Source organism: Talpa europaea (genome assembly GCF_964194135.1).
Source record: "Talpa europaea genome assembly, chromosome: 4".
Lineage (NCBI taxonomy): Eukaryota > Metazoa > Chordata > Mammalia > Eulipotyphla > Talpidae > Talpa > Talpa europaea.
In genome coordinates, this window is record NC_140070.1 from 38,649,304 (window position 1) to 38,677,016 (window position 27,713).

A 27,713-nucleotide genomic window follows, 5' to 3' on the forward strand; every position below is an offset into this window, starting at 1 on the left:
GGTAATTAAGTAAAATGACTGTACTGAAGGGCCATGCTTAGTTGGGCTTTGGTAGGCACTCATTCTCGGGTTTCTGGTCTCCAGGTTTTAGTTCTGCTTGGATGCAGAGTTGGTGGCTATAAAGCCAATTGTATCTCTGGTCTCTGAAGGTAGCACATATTTCTGCAAAGTACTTCTTTCACTGGTGGTATTTATAAATTGAAAAAAAATTGAGAAATGCTAATATAGGGCAATATATCTCAGTTATGTAAGAGAAATGAACTATCTGAAAATATCCATTGACTATTCGTTCAAATTCTCCAACCAAAAAGTGCTTACTAAAACGACGGATGTTAATAAGGACATTCATCCTTTCCGAAAGGTTCCAGGGTAAGGCTCACCACCACCAACCGCAAGAACCTCTAAAGACAGCATGAGCTTGCAGCAAATGTGGTACCCAGAATTCTACTGGACAAGATACTGGGATCACATCTCTCATGCCTAAAGCCACTTACTTTCAGGGTATAGCTTTAGGAGTAGGTTCTAAGATTTGTGAGATATATGAGATGAATTGGTAAAGAAAATGATGAATACTTAAGTTTTAAAAAAGTTTTTCCTGCAGTTGTCCCTTCATAATAAATTTACAAATTAAAATGTAGGAATTATCCATGTTCACATTGTATTTTTTTTAAAAATGTGAGAACACACTTAAATGAAGATTATCCTTAGTGCCAACAAAGCTGTTTTTTGTGTTTGTTTTATGTGTTTTTTAAAGTCTGTTATTTTATAATAATAATGTGCACACTATATTTAGAAAGCCCTCACAATAAAAGGAAATATTTTCATTCTTATTTTAAAACTGAATTTGAGATACTAACTCACTAATTGAACTATGAATGAAAGGAAGACTTTGGGGCAACAGAGGATAGATGTAGCTATGGTAGCATTTTCCTTCGACATGTGATAAAATGTCTTAAAGAGTAAGCCCTAACTTATATAACTGGAAAAAAAAATCAAGAAAACATAAAACGACAGAACCAAACTCAATATCTCCATCAAGAAATCCATGATTTTAAAAGTTACATCAAAAGCAAAACTACTTAGTGGTAGACTAAGATTTAAATATGGATTTATTCGTGAGGGTTTTAAACATTGTATTTACTATATTTAGCATCCTCAATGATTACTCAGTTTGTAAAGTGCTTTGAGGTTATGAGATCACTAGCGAAGCTATCAGTTTCATTTAAAATAAGTATAACTAAATATTTTTTTCTTCACTGAGTTTCCAGCCCATAGAAATCATTATGGGAGGATGTGGTAGCGAGGGGGGAGAAAAACAAACCAAAAAACCAAATATCACTGCTGTCAGATTTTTTCCACAGGTGGTAAACATGATTCCAATATTTGTAACCTTACAAGGTTAGAAGGAAGGTGTTAAGAACTAAGAGCATCAACTAATTTAGTAGAGGGGTATATCAAGAGGTGATGAGTCTCCCATCTTATAATAAGGAACTATGTTAGATTTCCCAGAAATATCATTATTAGTGAGCTAAAAATCACATTGCCAAATTTCAGGGGAAAGATAAGTCATAGCAAAGCTATCCTTCCTATTGTCTTGGTGAGTTATGAGGCAATATTGAAACAGAGAGTGGATGGAGCTTAATCAATCAAGGTATACAGCATTTTTATATGACAACGCATATTTTTTTCATGGGTATTATGAAGAATAGCTATTTAGTTTGTGTCACAGTGCTTAGATCACTTGGTGACATCACACATTTCTAAAGAGAATCTATTCCCAAGAAGTAATATATTACATGAATGATCCCTCCCTTACCATGATTGCCAAGAAAAAATAAATAATAAAATTGTCAAAACTTTTAGGAAATTGCTTTTCTCAGTGTGCTGTAGAAATATATTATTGCTTCAATATATTTCAATGTTTTTGATAGCCAGTATCAAAATCAACTAACCTGATTACCCAAGAGCATTAAAAACGAGACTCTCCCTGTGTGCCAGGGGTGTGTCATTAGGACAAGTCTTTGAAGTGCAGTGAGTAGTCTATTTTAGCACAAACACATTCAGGGTCTAACTAATCTCCAAACAAGAAATGGAGAGGATATGTCTTGATACATATTCTAAAGATATAAAAAAAACCTGACAATTATAATAAAATGGCACCAGATTTCTTTTGGTACATAGAGGAAAGACACAAAGACCCAGGGAGTAGCTACAATATGATAATCACTTGCTAGGTTCATTCATATGTATTTTTTTAAAGTTACACCAGTATATAAGGTGGATATTTGTGATTTTATTTTACAAATAAGAAAAACAATATCTACTCAAAATAACTTGCTTATAATCATACAGCTTTTAAGTAGCTGAGTGGAGGTTAAGTCAAGTCTGCTTAGTTTTAAAACTTTAGCTTCTTTCACATTCACTTTTCTCCCTGCTGGGGCTGCCCGGGGGAATTATATTCTGTAACTGACATTTACATTAATGGATAATCTGTGAGAAGATATTACTTGATATAAATATTGAATTTATATTTATATTTTAATGTGCATATTAGTTACAGAAAGCATTTATAAGCCGAAAGGTATAGTCAAAAAGTAATATGGGTCATGTAAAAATTAGTCCTAATTTTCTTCATGAGTCTAATGGGAACATATGATTTATAAATGCCTCTTTAAACTTATTTATGTCCTTAAACCTATTAGCCTATGTCCTTTCCTGGTGTAACAATCTCCTTATATTTGTTACCTATTGAAGAGTTTGGTGCTCCCTCTAACTAAAAAGAAACGAAAAGAAAAGAAAGAAATCCCTGCACTTCTTGGGTGCCTCCTAGCATGAGAAAATAGTGAACAAGATCACATTCCCTATCAACTCCCTTGATATTGTATAGGCATTGATGACTTCCTCTTTAGATCCCCCAGGCTGGTGATGTTCATGTTTATAGCATTTTTGCAGAAAGAAGACTTTTTGTCTTGCCTTGTTTTTAGAGGTTCCCTTCTCTCAACCTTCTCCTTCTCTTTTGGACTGAGAGTTCTCAGGTCTCCTCTGTGCTTCTGGTCCAGCTCCTTCCTGCCGAATGGTTTCCAAGTTTAGCCCTACTGTGCAAACTTCAGGTGTCCATTTTCTTACCTCAAGTCATCCACAAAAGGCAGACCAGGAATTCAAAACTGACACTTTCATGACATGATCCCAGGCAGACTGGTCCTGTTTCATCAATGTCCCTACAAATAGCTGCCCAGACTTTGCAAGTGATGGGTCTTTCTACTTAATTGCATTCAGAAATGTGTGTATTAAGACAGGTGCATAAATGCTGTGGAAAGACACATTGGATCCCAATTGACAGATAAGCTGAAGGTGTTCTTCAAGTATCAGGTTTAAGAAGAACACCAAAGGGACTCTATGGGCCACTGAACTTTTCACCTTCATGTGAAGCATCGGCAGTGTCGGCAACCCTTTTATTCATCACACCATCACTCTTGCCGGCCTCAAGTGAAGCTGTTACACAACCTCACTAATCTGGCCCAGGTTCCCTAGTCTGAGTCAGGTGAACTTTACTCCACTGTTCACACAAAGTAGCAAAAGCAGGACTAAGAAGGGAGTTTACAGGTGAGAAAAAGTGGGATGAATAGAAGGAAACTTGATTGACACCATGTAAATGGATTTTGCACTGTAAAGAGAACTTCAAAAAGTTACTTAACTTCTCTGTTAGCCTGTCATAAAATGGGCACACTTCTCTGAGAAAATTAATTATATTGTCAAAAACCATTTTGGTAGATATGTAGGAGATAAATTGTTTTGAAAACTGAAGTGTTCTCTGAGCACAGATAGTATAACATATGATTATATACTATCTGCATATAAAATGCTGACACTTTCAAAGCAGAGAAGCAAAACAGAGAGAGCTTTGGACCAGGGGTTAGAACTCTGGGGTCTAGTCCTGGCCTTGGCAATAATGGGCTAGTAAGTTTGAACAATTCACTTAAACTCCTGATGCCAATGTCTCCATATATTAATACATTAATAATGTACTTACAGGTCCAAAGAGGCTGACAAGTTCCAAAATTTATGATTCTGAAATAAGTACTGTAGTCTTCTCAAAATATATTTTAAGTCTACATTTGTAAAATTTTGACTACCCTCAAATATATAAACTACTTAAAGAGCAAGAAAAAAAAAGTGATGATTATAGGAATTACATGAACATTCGTCAAGTCTTCTCTAATTGTAGGAATCACTGTTAAAATTTTGCCTTCTGCTTTCAGGCAGATAAAGTCTCATCCATCTTATAATTTCTGAATGCTTGCTATTCTCTTGGCTTCTGCCAAGTACTTCAAAACACTAAATAAACCCTGGAACAATTATAGGAGTATTGAATCACTTCCCATGTCCTCTTAGGGATTAAGGTTCATCTATATCCTTTAGCATGACCTTCATATGCATTTTTTCTCCCCTCTTGTTAGTTCTTTTGGGAAGAACCGGTGGCTTGAAGAGAGCAGGGAGCCTGTATGTCTGGTCTTGTGCAGAAACTTAGCATCTCTTCAATTATGTCAGCATAGCACCCTCTACTGCTTCAGGGGGAAAAAAAGCTTAGCAACTACTAAACACTAGAACATAACCTGGAGATGTCACTCTGCCTAGCTCTGTAGCAACAGGTAATAATTTCCTTCATTTGTCATCTGATAACATTACTTTCAAAAGAGCTAGTTTTGGTAGTGAAAGATTTTATTTTTTCATATGTTTTATCCTTCGATGCTTTGTGATTTCAAGCTGAATGCTTATGATTTCTAAATCCCAAGTTAAAATAATTGCAGGTAATCTTCAGAGTAACTGGATAATATGAATAAGCAGATATGCAATCAAGTCCTCAATCAAGGACTCAATGAGGGGAGATTACAGATCTCAGTGTGCAAAGCACCAGATATATTTAACAGAATTTTCCTGCAAACCATGAGAAAATGCTTCTTTTTGTCTTTATCTAAATTATGCCTATGTTCTGATTGTAATCCCTAAAGAAAGGAACAGATTTATTTTTAAAATGCAGCTCTCTGTTTAATTACACACACTTTTTCCTGAGTGTCTTGTTTTTCCACAGCCAGTAAGTCATTAAAAATCAAATCAGAACCCTGGGACATGTAATTTATTTCTATGGATTCTTAAGGAGAGAAGCTTCCAAAGCAAGATGTTCCCTCTTCTACATTTTTTTTTAGATTTATTTATTTATTTATACAAACACTGGGTACAGTCAGAAGCACAGGAGGGTGAGAGAATTCACCAGAGCCAGAGCAGGGAATAGAAAAGGCAGGTGACAAAGTACACTGCTGAGGGGAGCAGCGGGCGCCACAGGAGAGGTCTGCGTGCCATGTGGGACCCTTGCCCAGTGGCTGGGGATAGAACTGGTACTGCAGAAGCTGCAGGCAGACTCGCAGCCCAGTGCTCAACTGCTGCGCCACCGGGGAGGCCCCCCTCTTCTACTCTTGATCTCTGTTTTTTTCCACCAAGAAAATATATTAATAGTAGTCTGTGCAGGGAGAACTCCTAATTAGTCCCAGAAATGTCTGTTAATTAGGGAGAGAATAATCCATGGTAATAAACAAAAATAATACCTAGCCCAATATTTTATTACAGATAGAGTTTAAAAATAAACTATTTTTATTTTATTTTTGCTTTGGAAAAATAATATAGGATTTCTCTATCCCAGGCCAGAGGCCTACTTTGCACAAACCTTACCACTCCATTCATTTAAGGAAAGGAGAGAATACACTCTCAAGTTCTGCTTTTGGCAAAGTCCATCTTTAGGAGCCATTCTCTACCTTCTAGAGGTTTATCTCCCAGAATACCTGTAACTGTGCATGGTTGTTTTCAGGTACAACTAGTTTGGCTGATTCCATCAACTTACTTGAAATCCCTAATGTGTTTCAAAGAGGAGATCTGTTAATTCAGATAAATCAGTGGTGGGTGAAGTTTGAAGCTGAGGATCAAAGTGAGATAAAAAAAAAAACAGGTAATATGGTAGCTGTAGTTTAATCAGAGGAAGTTTTCATCATATTTCTCTTAAAAATGACAGCATCCAGGAAAAGAAGTCTCCTAGATGCCAACACAGAGAGTGAAGTTTCACCTCCCTCCCACCAGAATGTGCATCCATTAAGACCTGGGAATCTTCAGGGTCTTTTAAGCCCCAGGTCTAGTGTCCTTCATGAAGTTTTTAGGACACACTGGACTCTCCTGCATTTTCACAGTCAATGGAGTCAACAGAAATTCTACTTATACCTGCTTCCCTTCAGTTGTCTTGAAGACAAGAGTCATAATTTCTATTCTTTTTTATAACTGTAGTGCTTAGCAAAATGCAGGCTACATAAAGAATGGGTGGTAAATACATAAATGAAATAAGACAAAGAGCAATTGGCCCCATAGCAAGCATGATTTATAATATTTCATACATATTTTCTCCCTTTGATGTTTTTATTTCATCCCTATCCAGTCTCCTATGTATTGTCATGCACTTTGTAGAAATGAGTAAACAAGCAGCATATAGAGTTACCATCTAACAAATATTCATTGAGGGGCTTCTGAGTTGCCAGATACCATGCTAAAGGACAAGGAGTCAATGATAAATAAGAAAAATATGTCTTTTTAAGGTATTTATATTCTAGGAGTGGAGCCAAACTAGAAAATAGACATTTTCACTGGTGTGTGATATAAAGAATGGTGAGGGCACACACAGGGTGTTATCACAGCCTGGAGGAGGGCCACCAACTAAATGGGGGAGAAAGTTGGAGAGCTTCTGGAGGAAGTGGTATTTAAAGTGAGACCAGAACAGAGTCAGAATTAGCAATGCGATGTTGGGGGCCATATTCCCTGCAGACACTCAGAGGGACGAACTCTGAGAATGTGATCGAACAGCAGGTTTGACAAGGCTACAGAAAGAGGTAGCAATTATGGAAGAGGAGGATGTGAGAACCAACATTGTAAATACAAGGACTCATTTGGGAGTTGTCTTCCTTTCCATGTGAAGAGATAAACCAATTCTCTGCATGTGGGGAAGAAATATCTTCCATTCACTGTCTATTAGATTTATGATCTTTCTATTGTAAAGCAAATAAGCAGTAGCAAGGGCCCGGTGAATTCATTTGTCTGAAAAGACCAACAAGATGATTAATGTTTTACCACTGGAAAGCACGTGGAAGGAAAGATAGAGTAATTGTTTACTTCTGTATTATTGAACTGCTTTATAGAGATCACTAGGCTTATTGCTTAAGCCAGCCCAGGAAGTTAATTGAACTTCTACCTACATTTTCACAGCAGGCTGACCAGTTCATAGCTTATTTGGAAAAACCAAATCAACATGATGGTTAACAAGGACCATGTAAGGGTAAGAGAACTGCTAGACACACAACCACTTATTGTGAGTTGAGCTGGTGGTAAAGCCAGACCCTTGACTCCTGGTCCAGCACATTTTCCAGGACATTTTTTACTTAAAAGTTAGTCTATATGGCACACAGTGAATTAAAAACTAAGCATGTGATTAATTTGATAAATAAAGGTAAACAAACTTGTGCAAGTCATTTTTTTTTTTTTTGGTTTTAAAAACCTTAATTTGTCTCTTGCCATTGATCAAGATGATGCATATTATACATGTTTATAGGAAAAGGCTGATGCAAGTGCAGTTAAGACCACCCACCCAGCATTTAGATATATGGCAAAAAAGTAGTGGCGGTGTGTGCAGAAAAAATTAAGACTTGTATTTCATTTAAAAATACAAAAAAAATTACCAATTCTGTAAAAGAAAGCATAATAATCCACATTTAACATCATCAATAGGTCATTTGAAGTGTCACCCTAGGTGAAATGACATATAATAAAATCAATTTCAACATAGGCTAATGATAAATAAGAGTACCTATGGCATATTTCTGGTCTTGAAAAAGAGCACCAAGTTAATAAATAAAGACCCAAAACACTTATAATATCAGACTATCATTTGTATTCATTCATTCATTCATTTTCCAACTCACTTATTCTAGTTCAGGGTTGTGGCTGAGGTTATTCAGGCAACCCAGAGCACAAGGCAGGACCCAATCCTGGACGGAACGTCTTTCCATCATCACAGCCGCGCTCGCCACCCCAGGGTGGGACAGTGTATACATGCTAATGAACCTAATATGCACATCTTGGGGATGGAGGAGGAAAATTGGAGTATTGGAGAAACCCCACACAGACAGTGACACTGGCTGGAAATTAATTTTTTTTTCATCATCAGTGTTAGAATGAAACAAGGTTGAGTAAAATTATATTATTGAAGGACTTGCTGTGTATACATTTCTAAAATATGTCTGCTTAAGCAGTTGAGCAGACATACTCAGACATGCACATAGACACACATGCCCAGAGGGGGAAAAACCAGAAACAAATGGACTAGAATTGTAACAGTAACAATTTTCTCAGGGATTTAGAACTTACTAAATGATTTATCTATTTTTTAATAATTTCTCAGTTTTTTATGGTTTTATAAGATGAAAAAATATATAAATATATATGTATATGTGTAAATTAGTGGATCTCACAACTCCCTACTTTAGAACAACAAGCACATCTTTAAAATTGATGTCCCTGGGACATAGCATTTTATTGTTTATGTCCATATAAGGCCATAGCAGTTTCACTACTTTTAGTGCATTTCAGTCTGTGGCAAAATAAGTGGTTCTTTCTGAATGCAAATTCGAAAAGCTCTTTTCAAGAGATTAAGACAACTTTGCATTTTTCCAAGGACTTTATTTTTTTAATAAAGTTTTTTAAAATTTATTTATACAAGAACTGGGCTACAGGCCAGAGGCATGGGAGGGTGAGAGAATTCACCAGAGACAGAGCAGGGAGCAGAACAGGCAGATGGACTGAAGACACTGCTGAGGGGAGCAGTGGGCAAGACAGGAGAAGTCTGCTGCACCATGTGGGAATCTCCCTGGCCGGCCAGGAATCGAACCCATGCTGCAGAGGCTGCAGACAGCTTCACAGCGTGTGCTCAACCCGCTGTGCCACCAGGGAGGCCCCCAAGGACTCTTTATATATAAAACTCCTAACTTCTAACTAAAAAGGCAAGGGTGTGTGGACTCAAGTCATTCTGGAATAGACAACATCCAGTTTTTACTGCTAGTGAGGGAGGGGGCTCAGGTGGCAGGAGGAGGACAAGGCTGCCCCCTAAAAAGGTAACTCCAAGAGCCCATTCCCAAAAGCTAGAGCAACATTCACTTTTAGAGTAGGTTAAACTGTAATTTGGAAAAGCAGATTTATTTTCCTTGTTTTTTAAAAGATTTATTTATTTTTTTAAGCATAGAAGAACTGGGGTATAGGCATGGGTGTGGGGGTGAGAGGATTCACCAGAGACAGAGTGGGGAATAGAACAGGTGCATCTACTGAATACACTGCTGAGGGGAGCAGCAGGTGAGACAGGAGAGGTCTGCTGCACCATGTGGGTTAATTTCCTGGCCGGGGAATCCAACTTGTGCTGCAGCAGTGATAGCATGATAGCACTGAGACTTAACCCCTATACCATCAGGGAGGCCCTGCAGAAGTTTCTTGAATCATGTTAAATAATTTAGTGAACTAGTATAATAATAAAATAATATTCACTCCCAGGGTGCTGCTAAGTCTTTGAAAAAATTCAGCAGTGATCACTGTACTGTGCATTCTAGGTAACTGGAGCATATATGAGCGGTGCTAGCAGATGGCACAGGGCTGCCCTTCCCAGCCACATGAAACTGGCTACATGAACCTCATCTCCCAGATGTATCATGCTAGTTTTCTTATTCTGTTCCTTGAGTCTTATTTGTAATAATACAGACAACTGCTCGAATACCCAGGTTAACTCACAGAGAAACTGGCTTAAGGTCCTTGAAAAAAGTCATGGAATAAATATTAGGCTTCACTTCTTCCTCCATCGTGTTCTAGACAGTTCCACTGGTCCTTCAGTTTCTCATTATTGCCCCATCCTGAGCCTTGGGTAGAGACAATTTCTCAACACATCTGAGATCCAATTGGTAATAAACAGGAAGAACAGAAACTGAATGGATTGTCTATGAAAGTGAGGGGAAAAAATCTGAAGCAATTCAACCTCAGGAAGTTTTTAAAAGTTGAAAATAGGCCAACAGAAAGTAGAGCCCAGAGGAGAAACTCAGTTCAGCGCTGTGTTGAATTGAGATGATACTGGACTTTCCTTTTCACTGGACAGCCACACGTGATGGAAAAGGCAATTCTTATGTATGAAAGGCAGCAAGGTCCTGGGTATCACGATGAAGCAGAACAAATACTATGTAGTCTGGAACACAGAGCAAAATCCATTCATAGAACCTCAGTGGTTTCTACAAAATGCAAATAACATTCTACAACTCCATGTTTGGAATTGTCCCAGGCTTTCCCATCAAACACAGAATAAAATCCCCGCTTTACTGTGATCCTCAGACTCTAACACTGACTTTTGCTGGAACATGGTATTCCACCAGCCACATGGACTCTTGTAAGTTTTGTAACTCACCAATGCTCACTCCTTCACAGGGACATGCTTTTGCTATTCCTCTACTCTGACACTGTCCCCAGATCTTCATGTAGCTGGCTCTTTCTTACATTTGAAGTCTTACCTCAAAGCCACTTCTTCAGTGAAGCCTTGTATAACCATCCAGTCTAAATCAGCAGGCAATCGCTTGCACAGCAACACACCTACATTTTCTTTTTAGTATTTAACTTACTGGCTTAGCTGTTTTGTTTTGTTTTGTTTTAGATCTGTCTCCACTGCTAGAATGTATACTCCTATAGAAAAGGAATCTTATCTGTTTTATTCCACTTATTTCTAGTTTTTGAATCAGTGCTTGACACATACTAAGAATCCAAAAATAACTTTGTTGAATGAATTAATGCACGAGTGAAAGAATGATACAGTCTGGGGCCTCCCTGGTGGCACAGGGATTAAAGACAGCACTATCAGGCTAGTGCCAGCCACTGCAGCAGGAGTTCAAACCCCACCCCACTCCCCCTCCCGCTGCTGGCCAGGAGCAACCCACATGGCACAGCAGACCTCTCCTGTCTCACCCGCCTCTCCCCTCAGTAATGTATTTCAGTCAGTCTGCCTGTTCTGTTCCCCACTCTGTCTCTGGGGAATCCTCTCATCGCCCTCCCCCCAGCCCCCGCACCTTTGGTCTACACCCCAGTTCTTGTATGCATAAATAAATAAATCTTTTAAAAAATGGTACAATCTTTTCCCTTGATTATCCTTAGACTTTGATGAATTAAACTGAGGTACTGTGTGGATGTATGTCCAGGGAGTTTGAGGAGCACACAGTAAGAACACTTAACCCAGAAAGGGGTTTAGGAAAACCTTGTAAAAGAGAGGATGCATGTGTTTATCTCCCATGGCTAGAATTAGTAAAGTGAATCAAGATCTCCCAAGTAGAGGGAACAGCATATACCAAGAGTGGAAACATGAAACCACAAGCATGTAAGGGGAAGTACAAGGTAGATCAGGGCAGGAGGTCAAGAGTTCAAGAGGATAAATGTTATCAAACCGAGAAACCTAGACCTTCCAGTAAGGTGAAATGATTTAAAGGGGTAAAAATGAGCCAGCACTTGAAACTGGAATGAAATATTATTATTATTATTATTATATTATTATTATTATTTACTTTTATTCTGGTGTTCATCCTCTATCTTGTTGTTTCTTATTCTTGGATTAGGGAAGACTCTCACTGAGTGAATTCTATAAAACCAACCTACTAGATACTAATGAAAAGGAATTCAATATGTTTTATAATAAACTGTCTAATATCTATGTTGACCTGTTTTTGTTAATTTTTGTTTGTTTGCCTCTGTTAAAGGCATTGAGTCTATGGTAAAGTACCTCCAAACCCTAATTTTTTTCTTTGTGAGCATATGCCTTGGCCAGATTTTTCTTTGGATATTATGTGGAATAGATAACCTCCTTAAGCGTTTTTCATGCCTGCGCTGATAGAACACTTGAAAGTAACATGATTCAACACTGTGCCTTTTCTGTACTCTGGAAAAGTTGCCAAGCATTTTAGAAAGAATGGGCATATGACTAGGCTATCAGATAAAACTTTTGTTGAAACAAGTTCTTTTTTTCTGTGCGTTCCATTCAAAACAACAAAACCTAAAAGTCAACCCATCATATTTTATCTAAAAATTATTCACAAAATGTTTGCCTTGTTTGAGGGCATTAGCAACAAGCTCCTTGTCTTTTTTTTCCCTCCTCCTATTCTTCTCATTCATGAAAATGATGATTCACACCAGTGCCCTGCGGAAGGCGGGCAGTGGCTGCTTCCGAGGCAGCCCACCTCTCCTGCTTGTGTGGGAAAAGATCCCTATAGTGAATCAAGTTCATTGAGCAAAACTAGGGGAAAATATTTGTCTGGCAACCCAACACGCCTTTCTCTGTGCTTGTCTGGACAGAACTAGGGTGGACTGAACATTTTTTTCCTTTTTGTCAGAAAAGCAAGTATAAAATTGCATATTTTCACAAAAGAGTGTCACCCGGTGGAGATTTTCAAGCTGAAGGATCAGCATCATCACAGTTGGAAGAAAGACACGAAGTGAACTGATAATGTGTTCCAAACATAGTAACTGTGTATTAGTTCTCTGGAAAATAGAAATGATCCAATAATTTTAGATGTGTAAGGCCTGAATGAGTCCACCATGCTGGTAAGCTTTGAGTTGTTGGAAAAAGTGTTTTAAGAAAAAATATCAGCAGTCAAGAAGGCATCCAACAAATGGAAGCCAGTGGGGCACAAGATTCAGCAATCCAATGCATCAACATTCTTTGGTGAAGTGTGATGGAGGGAATTATCCATGGGCTAGAGAAGGAACAATGGTCAGCTACCAGGCAGGGCACTGGTGTGCTGCAAGACACAGACTCCCTCTTCTTGTGTACCACTCTCCCAAGGGGATACCATAGCACCAAGGAGTTCATTATTTGTTTTCTTTTATAATGTTCTGCCACTTTATATTGTTTATTGAGATGACACAAGAGAATTGCTTATACTGGAACCCCTCATTTGTAACAGTGAGGGACAAATCTTTTTGGTAGCAGCTCCATGGGAAAGATGTGAAGAGTTAAGAAGAGAAGGGTTAACAAGTCCAGTACATGCTTTGATATGATCATGATTTTAGAAATGCAAAAGACCAAGTGTTGAGTGCTGAGTTGTGGAAAGAGTAAGTTGTCCTTGTATTTAAGGGAAAGAAGCAGTACAAAGACATAACAATGAGTGAAGCTGAAATGGTTGGGATCAGAGAATGTATGAATAATCAATATCTGGCAGAGGAGAGGATGAGATAGTGTCTAAGATAGAACATACTTTGGAGGCAACAATAAGTAAATTCAGATATATGAAAGAGTATGGTTAAACAATACATGGCAGTTCATATGGATACCATAATAAACAAGATGGAATGAGGAAAGTTCAATGAATTTTAGAAATCATTGCTGCCACAAATCAGTTAGTCTTGGAAAGTAAAGAGATCTGAATTTTTTGTTTATTAAGGTGGAGAAAAAAGAAGTCTAAGCAGAAACAATTAAGTTTCCCTCTTAGGAATGCCCACTGGAAAGTCAAACCAAAGTCAAAAGCAGAAAAACAGACAACCCCTCGAGAAAAATGGGAGTGGGTGGGTGCAGGTTGAAAATAGAGTGTGGTTCCTATTTTCCAGAACAGATTGCAAAAGCAGCCTCACCCAGCCTTGTCAGGTTTGGCCAGCTGAGCTATGCTGATAACCCCCAATTATCTGTGAAAAGTTGTAGGACTGGGGAGGGGTTACAAATGTCAGAAAGGTTATACAATTTGTGCTGATAGTTTCTAATGCTAAGGATACAATATAGAAAGAGGTAAGTCAACTGTCCTGAGAAGTAACTAAGATATGTTGAGTGTCAAGAAAACATAGGGTCTTGTTCATTTCTTTTGTCCCCACTTCTACTCTACACACCTGTGAGTACATTCAAGCTACTCTCAAAGCAACTTAACACCTATAGCGGGCAACTTCCACCCTACTTTGGAAGTCACCTGGTGTAATATCTGCATTGCACAAGAAACCAAAACACAGAGAATATGAAGACAGGGGCATTGCCCCATGGTAGGAAATGGCACAGCCAATTTTGGTAATTCCTAGCCCAACTTTTCATCCTTTATAACACTGCCATTTTATTTTTGGTAAATCAATATGTTTTAAATTGCAGCAGTCCAAGGCAAACACTCCTGAACCATAAAGGAAGGATGACTACTCAGTACGTGGGAGAGGTGCGCCTGCATACTTTCTCTTTGCTGACTAACTTGCACGTTCTGACTGTACACATTCCAGAAAATGCCTCAGGCCCCAGATTTTCAGGTGAACCATCCTCTTCCTATTTCTAATTGACTACAACACCACCTTCAATTTGAATCAGGGAGTGGTCCTTTTTACATTAGCCAACTTGGGCCTGCTCTCTGGTTTTCCTCTCTCTGATAAAAAGGGTCTCCCTTTGACATTATTTCCATGCAGTGGTTTCCTTTTGCCATGAATTATCAATGGATTCTATACCAGGGAAGCTGATCGCATATGGGCAAGTTAAGATACTTTTAAAGAACCCAGAAATAGGCCCTCGGCAGAGTATGACTTAGTAAATCTCTCCAAAAGCATGATAAATATGTACATCTTAATCAGGGATGTGAGAATAATGTTTTTTTTTTTAACTTTGCAAAGACTGCCCCTTATTAAAAACCCTGCAGTGAATTAAATTTAAGCCCCCAAACAAAAAAAGAATGTTCTAGGACTAGAATTGATAAAATCCTTGACTTAGAAGAACTCAGACTTGGTCCTTTTATTAATGATTTCTTCTTAGGACATTTTTAATTGAATTATTGATTGGTTGATTAATATTTGACACTGCTAGAACCATTTCCTCGAAAATAAATGATGCCACAAAATTAGCATCAACCACACACCTCCTTTCACTATCACTGTAAAAAAAAATCCCTATCTAACTTAAGCTTTAAAATACAAAGATAAATTCTCCAGAGGCAGTGATACAGAATCAATTGGGGAGAAGGGAAAATCATTATAATGTATTGCATTATACCCTTGAATAAGCTATGGTGTCATTTACCCAATTACCTGTTGTCCACCCTCAACACAAAATGCTGAACCCATTAATTTCAATGAAACCTTTATGGGAAGACCAGTTGATGCCCAGCTGGTAGCAAATTCAAGAAAGGAGCTCTGATTTAATTAGCTTGCAAGTTTCTTTAGGGTCCATTTGAATGCTAACAAGTAGTTAAATTATTTTCCTATGCAACAAATCATTATTGTTATTTTCTTCTTAAGGATATTTTACCCAGGGTTGATACAAGAAAGAAATTGGCTTGATCTTTTCATTTGCCATTAAATGCACCTTTTCCACTATAGTGTGTAATTTGAATCATCTCCAGTGAATTCTCATTGGCAACACACATTTATAAAAGCAGACTCTCATTACTCATTATGTCCATCTTTAAGAAGAATCAGAAATTAAATGGTGAAATAAAAACTTCTTTAAAAAAAAAACACTTACTTAGGGGAGTTAAGAGTCATACAAAATTCTATTCCATCTATTAGGTTATGCTTAGGAGATAGTAATTGAATAAATGTAACACTTATTGGTTAGATTTTTCTCAGTATAAAACTACAACTGAGGTATCATAAATTCATAATGTTTTAAAATGTCACTTTGCATATTATTTTCTGATGAGAAAATATGTAGATGCAGGGGATAGAAAGGTAGACGGTAACTCCCTATAACAGGTTTATCTACTGTATAAATAGCTGGGTCAGTGTGTCTTCCTCTCAAGTGCATAAAAAAGCACCTTATAACTTTGCAATATTCTTTGGAGTTCAAAAAATAACATACATTGCCTGTCAGCCTTCAAATTACCAGTGAATTACTTTCCTCAAAGAACTTAAATCTAAGACTGCATACATGTGTCTCTCGTGTGAATAACTCCAGTGATTCAAAGCTATAACGAAATGGCTGTTTTCAGAAAACTGCAACAGTTATTCCTGACAACTGGAGGACATTCTTTAATCATCTTTTGCATTCTGTTTGTACTAAAATAATATTTAGATTTTATAGCTCATAATTTCATTTTTCACATGTCCCTTAGGTTTGTATTTTCCTGTGTTATTTATTTACTCTGCAAAGTAATGTATCTTTAGGGATGTGCATGGATAGAAAAACCTTTAAGTTTTTGGTGATATTCTAAAGATTAATCTGTTTTCCTGATGGAGGCAGTCATAGGAGAAAACCAAAATTAATCCTATATTTTTCGCTTGATGAAATACAATAGTTATGAAGATAAAGTTTGGCTATGTGAACTACACAGGAATCCAGCTCCTCCTTATTAATTGTTTTTAATTTATCATTGTGGTTATCTAATCTTACTGAAAATGGTGCTAACAGCTTGAGAGGGTTCAATCTCATATCACAATCTTTTTCTTTTGTTTGACTTTTATAAATAGGTCCCGGGGACTGATCTCAGCTCATGCAATAGAACATGTGGGTTTGAAGTGAAATCTCTTGGTGAACAGGATGTGGTGCAAGATTACGAAGTCAGATGAGGTGTATGCCTATGACAGAGTTTTTTCTAAACTAGCTGGTTCTCATTTTGTTCCCCACTCAAAATGATTCAGTCTGGACCTTGTCCTCTCATCATTTAACCAATAAAATGTAATTGCCTCAGGTGTTAAATTTTTTTTCTTGATCATATATATCTGCAGTATCCTCATCTCCCGCCCAGTAATTATTCCAGCAACTTTCAATATGGGGTGTATTTTTTTAGGTGACTTTATAGAGTGTTGTCTTTATTAAAAACTTTGCTTTCATATGCAAATAAATGTGATAGAAAATCTTATTTTTAGAGTTTATTTCTCCATAGGAGTCAAATTTATCTGCAGTCTTCAACATTGTTTGAGACCTATGTTCCTATGGAGAGCAAACATATTTTTTGTTCTGTTCTTAGGAAACAAAGGCTCGAGGGTATAATTATCTAGAAAACATACTGGGGAACCTTCAGCTAATCTATTTATAGCGAAGGGTAATTTGTACAGAGAGGAAATATAATCTCTGAGTGACCAATACTTAATTTCTTATTATAATGCTAAGAACTATGTAATTCTAGTAGATGAGAATTTACTAACCCTCACATTAACGTTGAAATGGAATCTCTGTAGTGTAGATTAAAAAGTATGACTTCAAAGGTGAAAGTCTTTGCTAGGCTGGTCAGAAGGGAGAGTGAAGAGTCAAGAACAGCACACTGACTCTGGAGTTGATTCAGTATCACCCCCAAGTTTAAGTTGAAAACTCTTTGCTTAACAGATTTTCCAAATTAGAGATGCCTTCCTGCTTCATTTAATGGCAGGATAATTTTAGGGAATAGTACTATGTAAATCAGCAAGTGAATAATAACTGCAGAAATAACTACATGTGGAAACACCAGTGAGCCAATAAATCTACTTAATTAGTCTTAATAGTTTCTACTTTCTTTTGCTCTTTAAGATACTATTTAATAGTTTAATGCTATTGCATGTACATGGTGCGTTTTATAGATTTTTATTTAAATGGTATCCTTATAGATTAACTAAGGGTTCTAGCCATTTAAAAATGAATCATGAATGAGTTTGTACTATTTTGGCAAATATTCTTCTAATTAAATTACATATGACTGTCTATAGGATGGATGATTATTTTCATTGCAAAAATAATAACATCATCTGATTAGTTTTAAATGGAGAGAATTCTATGGGTCCACTAATCTTGCCCTTCCAGAATACTTGCAGCTATGATTTTGAAATGACTAGATTTGCATTATCTTTTCCACTATCCATGCTATGAAATGCAGCTTGTAGTAGTCCTGATAAACTCTGTAGCTATGGGACAATGAAGAGATAGTGACTCCCAACAAGAGATTAAGAACTAACTTCATTTCAGTTTGTACCTGGCTGTACTCAACTCAGATAAATAGCCCCAGACAGTGACTTCTTCCTGAGAGGTGGGTCCTTCATATGGAAATTTGGGACCATCCAAAGAAAATAGCAACTAAAGGGCAAACCATCTTGTAATAAGTCAAGCATTTTCTTTTCAGCCCAACAACTCATTGCAAATTACTCATACACTCCCTGGCATTTTGACTTAGATAACTAATTACATGTTATCTACAGATACCGTGCTTGGCCTCTACTTCAGACAAACTACATTGATACACATTCTATTCGAATGATCCTCAACTGAAAGAAATAGCAACAGGCAAATTTATTTTATGGTATTATGCAGACCTGAAAGGATGGCCTTTATTGACTGCCAAGCTGTTTCAAACACATGAGCGAATAGATCACTGTGAAATTACCTCAGTTTCCCCATGATTTAATAAGCCGAATTGTTTAATTTTTAAGTTTGAATTTGGAATAAATACAAGAAGGCAGAATACAAACACTGAAATAAATTGAAAGCACAAATTTTTTAAAATAAGTTGAGAAGCAAATATTTCAAAATGTAGGAGGCAGAACTTTGAATGTTTTAATTTTTTCTCTGTATATTTTTCAATGTTATATATTAAACATGCATATCTTCTGCTTAGAAAAAAATTAAGAGCCTAAACAAGGACAGCATAAACATTTATTTGTTTTAGATAAAGTTAAAAATGTTCCCTCCTTACTCTTCTCCTATGATATACCCTTTTACAGTAGAAATTAATGCAATTTAATATAATTTCAATTTTAATATAATTTCAATATATCATACTCCTACACACAAACTTTCAATGACTGCATCCTACCACCAGGAAATATGCACATGTTCTGGCCTGGAGTTTCTTAATGTGATGGATACCTACTATGGATCTTATTTACATGTCTGGCCAGTGACAAAACTACTATCACTAATTTCAATGAATAGATACTCATGGCAAGAGATATTGTTTAAAAGGAAATTTTTGATATAGTGATAAAGGCTCTCTTTTTGCCCCACCAGATAAGCTTTCCTATTTCCTTTATTTACTCTCTAGGTTTAACAAGCTTCTTTTTTTTTTCCCCAAAGGAAAAGAGCATCATTAGGATGATAACATTCTGAATTGCTGACCACGAGGTGATGGAAAAAGCAAGCTGGCTGCTAACTGGTTGCAAGGATAAATAAGCTGATCCTTGCCCACTCCCTCTTCTACTCTCTAGATCCCAAAAGAGCAACTAATTGAATGGGAGAAGTTATTCACAATTCACAATTCGCACTCAACAAGAGAAACATATACCAAATGAATAAAGAACACATAAACTTGAAAACAAAAAACAAACATCCCAATTAAAAAAATGGGCAGTTCTCCAAAGACATAGAGATGGCTGACAGACACATGGAAAAACGCTCATCATCATCACTTATCATTAGGGAAATGCAATTAAAAACTACCACGAGCTATCCTCTAACACCTGTGAGAATGATATATCAAAAAAGACGAGAAACAAGTGTGGAGAAAATGGAATGTTTGTGCACTGTTGGCAGGAACGCAAGTTGATACAGTCATTATGGAAAACAGTATATAAATTTTTCAAAAACTTAAGAGTAGCAGCAATTCCAATTTGTGGGTATTTATCCAAAGAATATGAAGACACTAATTCAATGAGCTATAATATGCTTTTATCTTCACTGCAACATTATTTTGTCTAAACATGAAAACAGTAATTCAATGAACTAAATGTACCTTTATCTTTATTGCAGCATTATTTTCAATAGACAAGATATGGAAACAATCTAAATGTCACCTATGGATGAAATAATAAAAAAGATGTGGTAGATATACATAACAGAATACTATGAAGCTATAATAATGATGAAATTAAGTAAAAATTTAAATGGTTTCAATACAATTGAGAATTAAAATTATGAATAATAATGCAGTAATAATTTCAGAATCGCTAATTATTCATTAACATCAGAATTATAAAATAATTCTCATAAGTAATCTTTTGTTTGGGAATGTTAATATTTTTAATGTTTGAGATGTTTTGAGGTATTATGTGACTTCAAAAATAAATTAACCTTCAGTTCCTATTCTTTTTTTATTGGAAAAAAGCACAAGTTCAAGAAAAAAACTGCAGAACGCCCTTCATTAGTAGACTACATAGCAATAATGAGAAAAGCAAAGAATTAAGGAACTATAAAGAAATGGAAATTATTCTTAAATGATACAAGTCTGCTCAGAGTCTCTCCCGACAATAATTGGATTTGGTTGAATAGAGCTAAGAGTAAAGTGAACAGATGTTGGGCGATGGAGCAGAACTTGCTCTTTTCAGATTAAACAACCAATTATGAGTGGATAATGATGTGTGCAACTGGTAGTCACTGGAAATGTTTCCTATTCAGAACAAGTATTTGATTCTCTACAGAGTAGAAATCTAGATGTTATGTTAAAACAACTATTTTAAAACAGTGATGAATGAGGTATATGTTAATAAAAAAGATTTTTAGAATTTTGGGAGATAATCTAGTGAAAAGACTATTCCCTGAGTAAGGCACCACTTGCTGGCCTCCCACTTTTCACTCTTTCTGATTCAGACAAAATTAGTTCTCTGTACAGGGAAGACAATGGCATGCTTTGCCGGTAAGAACCATTGTGGTGGAATACTATTCAGCAATCAAAAATAATAAACTCAGGCCATTCACGGCAAGATGGATGGAGCTGAAAGGGAATAGCCTTTTTTTTTTTAAAGACTTATTTATTTATTTATACAAGCACTGGGTACAGTCAGAAGCGTGGGAGGGTGAGAGAATCCACCAGAGCCAGAGTGGGGAGCAGAGCAGGCAGAAAGACCTAAGTACACTGCTGAGGGGAGCAGCGGGCAGCAGCAGAGGTCTGCGCGCCATGTGAGACCCTCCCTGGTGGCCGGGGATGGAACCGGCGCTGCAGAGGCTGCGGGCAGCTTCACAGCCCGGCGCTCAACCACTGCGCCACCAGGGGAGGCCCGGGAATAGCCTTTTTTAAAAAAAGATTTATTTTTATTTATTCATACAAGAGCTGGGGAGTAGACCAGAGGTGCTGTGGGTGTGATGATTCACCAGAGACAGAGTGGGGAGCAGAACAGGCAGATCTACTGAACTACGCTGCCGAGTGGTGCAGCAGGTGAGACAGGAGAGGTCTGCTAGGCCATGTGGGTCACCTCTCTGGCCGGGTATCACTCATGCTGCAGTTGCTAGTGATAGCTTCATAGTGCTGTGACTTAACCCCTTGTGCCACCAGGGAAGCATCTGAAATAGCCTTTGAGGTTATCATCATAAAGACAGGCAGAAACATAAGAAGTATCAATAATTTAATTAAATCTCAATAAATCCATGAGAGTAAGGTGAATAGGAAGAAAATGTTAGAAAGCAAAGTGAAATAAAAACATATACATGGAGAACAGAATGGGACAGTAAATACAACAATCAAATCCAATTCATTGATATGACTACCTTATGGGTGTTTGGAGATCTCCGACTTGGTATAAGATTTAGTGAGTTAAAGTTTCAGTATGTGGTTATGGTTTGTGATTTTACTCCATTTGGGCACACTGACAGAGCCACTGTAACAGGAGGTGCTACTTAGCAGTTAGAGCCATGTGTTAGAACCCTGTGCTCATTCAGGTCGGGTGATTCCCTGAGCCTCAAGAAATCTCAGTATTCTGAGAAGACAAGTCTAACAATAAGGGAAAGGAATTCTCATCATGTATGAAGTTGCATCATTAACTCCTTGGTGGGTAAGTATCCTTTAGCTCTGGTAAGATTTAAAATTAAGAAGAAAAGGGCCTCCCCGGTTGCGCAGCGGTTGAGTGCTGGGCTGCGAAGCTGCCCACAGCCTCTGCAGTGCCAGTTCGATCCCCGGCCACAGGGCGAGGGTCCCACATGGCGTGCAGACCTCTCCTGCCGCCCACTGCTCCCCTCAGCAGTGTACTTCATCGCTCTGCCTGTTCTACTCATCACTCTCTGGCTCTGGTGAATTCTCTCACCCTCCCACGCCTCTGACTGTACCCAGTGCTTGTATAAATAAATAAATAAATCTTTTTAAAAAAAATTAAGAAGAAAAAAAATATATATGTAGGAAACAAAACACACAGCCCTAAATAATTTTTCATTCAGGAGTCTGTATATTTGATATTTTATATACTTGTGATATTAAGGTATTTTTGGACAATTGAAGTTGGGGGGGCTGCAATTGTATGGGGAATATAACAATAAAATTTATAAAAAAAAAAAAAGAGTAAGTTGGAATTGTGATTCTAATGTGAAATGTGAAGTTGAGAGTTAGACTTGCAGTGTTGAGCTAAAATCTCAATAAATTTATATACACATTTAGATTTTTAAGAGAACTTAATAATCATATTTCAATTTTATAAGTATTTAATTAATGAGTTATTCAAGAATTCATGAGTATCTCATTAGTTAAACTAGACAGTTAAAGTACTTAAAAGGAAATTAAATGTATTGAATTTATAAATAAAGCTTTTAGTGTTTAAAATGCTTAACTACATTTGAAAGTGAGGCAAAAATCATTAATCAAAGTCCCCTTAAGAATATTGTTAAAACTAGTGTGGCTTATAAATAGGCTAACAAGGTTTGTAAATTGAACTTAAAATTATAAGTGAAGTAGATTTTGATTATGTTGCTTCAATAGTACACTATCCAGTTTAAAATGAAAGTAAACTATGACTAGTTGTCTTTTTGGATGCATAAACACTGTCTTCATTTGACCTTGATAACAGTTCTGTTGAGTTATTTTGGAGTTAGGCAAACAAGAATCCTAGTTGGGAGAAGTTGGAGAACAAGCTGGGACCCAGCTCCTAGGACCAGCAACAAGGAAGGAAGAATTATGAAAGTCAGCTGGTCTCCTCCTGTGTAGGGTCAGGATTCCATCCTTTAGGATTAAAGGGTTATGAGCATCATAGAGGCATTATTTTCAGGATATCTCGTAAGATGTTACTGATGAACTAGAAATCACCAAGTTATCTGAGATGTCAAGAGACAGAAAAGCAAAGGAAACTAATCTGTTACTCTCCTTTCTTTTTGGAATTTAGGAGTTCCTAAAGGAAGCATGCTGGCAAATGCAATTAATCCGTCAACATATTCAAATTGCATTTGTGAAAATTTGAGAACTATAGGTTATCATCAAATAACTATGAATAACTCAGCATGAATAAACATCTTCCTCTTTTTTGTAGCTCCTCAAGGTAAAAACAAACAAAAACTAAAAGAGAAAAAGAAAACAGAGAATTATTTTCCTTTTGCTAGTGAATGGTAGAAGTTGTTATTGGGTTTTTCCATTTTACTTATACTTCTCTTCTTCATACTGAAAATCCAAAAGAAATAAAGAATCATGTTTTTTTCAAGGAGTATAAGTGGTTTGAGGATGACAAGAATATGACAAAGTAACTTTGTTCAAGGAAGAGCGATCAGAAGAAATCCATAACACTGCTGCTTTTTGGATTTGCGATAAGACCTAGAATTAGACTACTGATGGAATGCTATGAAAATTTCCTTATTGGTTGTATAGGAAAACTTGCATTCCAAATTAAAACTAAAAGAAAACAATGAAACCTGGTATGTAGAATGTTTTTAAGTCAACGCTGCAATCTTTTTGTTAAATTTTAAATTTCCTAGGACAAAATACTCAACTCCATAATGACATTCTTTATTCCTCAACAGTTTTCTCCAATAATTAAATATTCTAGGAATTAAATAACTTACTGAATATCAGCAGTAATTGTGAAAACATTATAGGTCATTATTTCCTCCTCCCCCCCAAATTGCTAATCATTATTAAGAGTATTATTAATATTCTCAAAGTGGCAGTTTGAAGTTAAGAATAATTATCTATCTATCTATGTATCTATCTATCTATGTATCTATCTATCTATCTATGTATCTATCTATCTATCTATCTATGTATCTATCTATCATTTATTGTGCCCTAGGCAAAAGAATCATTCTGGAATCAATCTTTCCTGCCTTCCACACTGATTGCAAATGGCAATGCATATTTTTCCCCTAACTTTGGTTCCAATAACTGGAAATTCAGCACAAGTCAACTGGAAAATGTGAGCCATAAATATTGTACTATAAATTTTTAATAAATATATATACTACATATATATGTGTTCCCTATACAGTGATATATATGTGTATATACAATTCATACAAATCTATATATATTCATATTTATTATATCTATATCTTATATGAATACATATATTTGTATTTCTTTATATAAGAATGTAGTAATTTCAAAGATTGTTTTTCCTTCCTAGATTTTGATATATTAGACATGATATCTGTATCTGATCAAAAAAGAAATCTTAGACATGAGGAAGTGATTAATAAACTAATTAAATAGGACAAAAATAATGTGCTAATGTCTAAATTATATACAGTGTAACATATCAACATTACTTCAATAAAAATAGTAGATTTTTAAAAAATATATTAAAGGGAACCAACTCCAGTGGAAGTATAATGCATTGCATTCTTTAACAAAAAGCTTCTTCTTTTCTCACTGATCCATCATTTCTTATATATCCAGAGATTTGCTCTGTCCTGAATTCTATGTACAGGTTAACAGAACAAGGACAGATGAGTGGTTGATATATTCAGGTACTACAGTCCCAAAGTAATGTTAATCTTGCATAACAGGACAAGAACACTTGGGGAGCAGTCCTCCAGTGGACAGACACTTAGAGAACAATGAATTTCTGAAAGATGTGTGATCTTGAATAAACGCTCTTTAAACCATAGTGATTTAAAAGCTGTTACAATTGAAGGTAAATCCTAAATTTCTCCTTAAACTAGGTCTTGCAGATTCATTGCAAAAATGCCTCCCATGTATCCTTCCTTGTACCTATGACCCTTGCAATATAACTTGCATTTCTCCCATCAAAGGGTAGAGTCCTTTTCCCATCCTCTTGAATCTGTTGTGCCCTTTTGAGTTGCTTTAGCAATAGCATGTGACAGAAATGTGCTAGATGCAAGTACATACTTCAATTCTGTGCCTGCTTTAACTCTCTCTCAGAACCTTGCCTCCACCATGTGAACAAACTTCGGTCATTCTGCTGGATGATGAGAGACATGGAAACCAATCACATCTAACATCCCTGCTGACAGTCAGTAATAGACTATCATAAAAGTGAGATATCTTGGAACATGTAGTCCAGGTTGGCCTGAAAGCTTACTCATGAGAATAAGAGAATTCTTTTAAGATCAGCTAAGTCTGATCTATATCAGAAGAGTCACCTTCTTGACCCATCAGCCTGTGATGAATAATACACTTTCTTTATCTCAAGCTGTTGAGTTGTAGGTGGTATGTTGTGCAGTAATATCTAACTTGTAAAACTCAACAAATACTTGTCAATGTCAAAATGCCACCACTTAGGAAAGACACTTTCTTTACCCACATGTACCATAGTACACAAAACCTGCAGAAGAATATCCAAAAATTAGTGATACGCTGAAACAACATCCTCAAGAAGCAAGCAATGTTTTTTTAGGATGAAAATCCATGATCAATAGGTGTGGTCTTTTTGAGAGTGGTTATGGCCACCTAGTAAGCTCTCACATTCCAGAAGAACTTACAGCTTAGCTGAGAGCTTACTTGCATATGTCTGTAGTCAATTAACTTGCCCCCCCTTTTTTCACTTCATTGAACTTAAAGAGCAATCAACATCTGTTCAGAAGCCACACACCATGTTCCCTCCTGCTTACAACCATAGCAATAAACCAGACAGCTTTCTGGTTCACTGTAAAAATTCTCTTGATAAGAAGACAACATGGTAATGATAAAAATACCTCCTATCGAGAGGCATACAACCTCATCACAAAAGTCTCCAGCATGCCCATGAAATAAAAATCAGCACCCTCTATCCCAAGTACACATGAAACTAACAATAACAGTTTAATTGCTCAATTTCAGTCAATCGTGGAGACATATACTTTTTTGATGTTGCACAGTATAGTGTAGGAAAAAGAGATTGGAAATTAAAGAAAGTGTATTTCCATCCTTGTTTTACCATCAATGCTTATATAACCTTGGTCACTCCCGTAATCACTTGGACTACCAGATAATCACTGAGAATCCTTCTAGCCCTGTAATTTCATGCTTTTGTCTTGCTCGCTGAGCTTTTTTACTTCACAACGTTGTATGTATACAGAAGTCAACGTGATATAGTGGAAAGGCTTTGTATACAGAGTGCTTATTCCTCCTTCTGCCAGGATACATCCAGAGACCCTGAACAAGTTCCACTTCTCTGCATCTCAGTTTGTCTATCTGTATAACAGATGATTCATTTGGGCTAAAGGATCTCCAATGTCCTTTCCAGTTTAGGACAACTGATTTCATAATATTCCAAGGTTATATACTCTATAATTGAAGTCTAGACAGAGAGTCTGATTAAGACTTAAATACACAGAGACTGAGGAGTATTCAGAGCCAGAGGTAGGTTAAACCAAGCTTGCACTCAGTATTTCTGATTCCTGAAAAGGAGGACTAACAGGTTGTTATTTGTGCAAGTGCTTCTGGTGCTAAGGAAAATGTCATCCACCACCCAAACCAAGAAGTGCATGCTATACCATATCAATTGTGACATATTTCACTGTGCTTTAGAGTGTGAGGGGAAGCTGAGTACATGCCCTGGACACAGAGTGGTGCAAGAGATGATCCAGATGTAGTGGCTTTGTATCAGACTGAAACTCTTGAGCACAAGTTTCTCCAAACAGTCTTTTTTATGCAGAGACAGAGTAGACCAATTTTGTGGACCTCCCCACATCCAAAAAAACAAAACAGACATTCTCTGATGGAAGCTTTCCAGGCATGAACTTGAGGAAGCTCTAGTTGATGTGTCATCAGCAAGGACTGATTGTATTCACTTGAGCTCAGAGTATTCCAGAAAGTGAAATGGGAAGCCAGCACTTCACAGGCTGCTAATGTAACGATGAATGAGTGTGTCAGCAGGGCTGGATCTTAGAGAAACTCTAAAAGACAAAATATTTTCTCTATACTCCACCCCTTTATCTGCCATGTCCTGTCTGTTTTTCAAAAAACTTCTCAATCTTCAAATGCCTTATACTGGATTTAATGGGTAGGGTGGAGTCCCAAATATGTTATACTATATGGTTGGGCTGTATTCCATTCTGGATTTGGGATACCTCCAATCTAGTTTCTCCCCTAAACAAACAAAAACTTACTTGCTCTTCATCCTAATGAATTTCATTTCTACCCTACCCTAAGTGACAAATGGAGTCATGTATAAATCCCCTCAGTGCTAACTGGTTTATGTGCCAGACATAACATATAATGCCATAATCTCAATACAAGAAATTTGGGGTAAACTTGCCTGCCTAAAGTATTTATAAAAGATGATTACATGACGAAAATACTGCCACCAGTCACTAAAATTGTACAAATTATATAGCAAAATATAACTTTTCATTTACCATATTGACGAAGGGGATAATCCTCAGTACTAATAAGGCTGCTGTGTGACACACTAGAAATTAGTATAACACTTTGGCATTATGTATCAATAAATTTATATGTTCACATATTCTTTAGCCCAATATTTTATCTAGGACTCAATCCTGTGGTCATATCAGAAATAAAGACTGAAATTGGAATAGTATGTCTTGAATACATTTTTAGATCAAAACCACATAT